Genomic DNA, 2,101 nt, shown 5'->3' on the forward strand with positions numbered 1-2,101 from the left:
TGAGATCAACTGATCAACTTTGGGTAACTGAAGTTGGATCTGAATTTTTACCTCAAAAAATAAATGGATTTTCATGTTGTCTAAGCCAAAAAAAGACAAATGAACAACATAATGAAAAAAAATAGAACATACCTAAATAAAATTTCAGATTATAAGAGAATACTATGGGCCAGGCGCAGTGGCTCATACCTGTAATCTCAGCACTTTGGGAGGCCGAGGTGGGCGGATCACCTGAGGTCAGGAGTTCAAGACTAGCCTGACCAACATGGCAAAACGCTATCTCTACTAAAAATTCAAAAATTAGCCGGGCATGGTAGTGGGTGCCTGTAATCCCAGCTACTCAGGGGGCTGAGGCAGAAGAATTGCTTGAACCCGGAAAGTGGAGGTTGCAGTGAGGCGAGATTGCACTCCAGCCTGGGCAACAAGAGCAAAACTCCATCTAAAGAAAGAAAGAAAGAAAGAGAGAGAAAGAAAGAGCGAATACTTTGTACAACTTCATTACATTTTCTAAGTGAAAATGAATTACTAAAAATGACCTAAGATGAAGCAGAGCACTTAAATAGACCAATAATGACAGAATTCATTAAAAGATCATTAAGGAGCTCTTCCTCACAAAAGGCACCCTACCCAGAGGCTTACAGGCAAGTTTCTGCTAATCTTTAGTTTAAAATATGTAATTCTATGTTATATAGAATGTTCCAGCATATAGAACGCTTTACATCTCTCCAAATCATTCTAGGAAATTCACATAATCCTGATATAAAACATAAATTACAAGAGCATATACCACAAAGAAAGCTATAGTCCAATCTCATTTCAGAATAATCTAGACAAAATAGTAGAAAATCTTATCCGATATAATCCCACATAACCAAGAAGGACTTAAAACAGAAATGCACTGATGGCTCAATATTGGAACATCTATTACTATCAAGTAGGGGCTCTTTGCATTCCAGAACAATCAGGCCCAGGGCCCAAACCCAGGCCCTTAAGCTATGTCTATATCTGGATTTAACCCCACCACTCTCCTTTTCCTAAAAAGCTAAGGCTGCAGCTTAATTGGCCAGGTGCGGGCAGGTGTGGAGGGGGTTGTACAGAAGAGCTGCTCTGTTGTGCATTACATAACTCCACGCCTGTAGCTACTGGGGAGCTACAGGAGACAGGGTGGCCAGAGTGTAGCTTGTGAATGACTGTGATTATTAATATATCTTTATTTAAAGGAGATGAGTACCTTGGGGGTATAGCTCAGGGGTAGAGCATTTGACTGCAGATCAAGAGGTCCCTGGTTCAAATCCAGGTGCCCCCTTTGTCACTACCATTTTACACTGGGCAATTATAGTATAGCTCCTTGTTATCTGGTAGGCCAACCTCAAGGAACCACCTTTCCCACCAATGGCAAAGACTGAAGTGTTTCTCTTGTGACATTTTCACATATTTCATTTTTACCTCCTCAGCCGTAATTATTTCCTGGAGGGGTAGAGGAAGGCTGCCCTAGGTTTTTTCTGTTTCCCTTGTACCTAATTATTATCATCGAGATTTTATTTGCTTACACCAAGCTTGCTTTAAAAAAAGGATCCAAGGCAACTTACAATGAAAGACACAATAAAACTCTAACTGGTAAAACGAGTATTAAAAGGCCAGCGCCAAATGTCTAGGAGAGGTGGTAAATAATTATTCCCAAGAGCCTAGGTTAGGAGAAGCTCTTACTGTGGAATTCAAAACATCTCATAGCTCCCAGTAATCATGCAAAGGGAAAACAGACCAATTCACCAGTGGATAAAAATATTTTATTAGCTCTGAAGAACAGCAAGCATTAATATGATAGGTCTTAATAGATGGAACAGTGGACAGATGATGGTGACTGCCAGGGCAACCATGTGCAGACACACAGGTTGCACATTATATAACTTTACCAATTACATGGTACCCTGGAATGATGCAACACAGGGACCCTGAATATTTGCTGTGTTTTATCCATTTTTTAAAAATTGCAGAAACAGTGCTACATGTGTGTGTGTGTGTGTGTGTGTCTCAAAGGAGGCTACTAGTTAAGTACCCAATATTCATTCTCTTCTCCTCTGTAGTAATAGAACCCAGATTT

General features: G+C 40.2%; 1 non-coding gene across 1 annotated transcript; it reads left to right on the forward strand.

Annotated features, from left to right (window-relative positions):
• Positions 1-1,234: 1,234 nt before the first annotated feature.
• TRNAC-GCA lies at positions 1,235-1,306 on the forward strand. The gene has a single exon. It is a non-coding gene; the product is annotated as a tRNA-Cys (tRNA).
• Positions 1,307-2,101: the final 795 nt, after the last annotated feature.

This window comes from Papio anubis, chromosome 4, assembly GCF_008728515.1.
Source record: "Papio anubis isolate 15944 chromosome 4, Panubis1.0, whole genome shotgun sequence".
Classification (NCBI taxonomy): domain Eukaryota; kingdom Metazoa; phylum Chordata; class Mammalia; order Primates; family Cercopithecidae; genus Papio; species Papio anubis.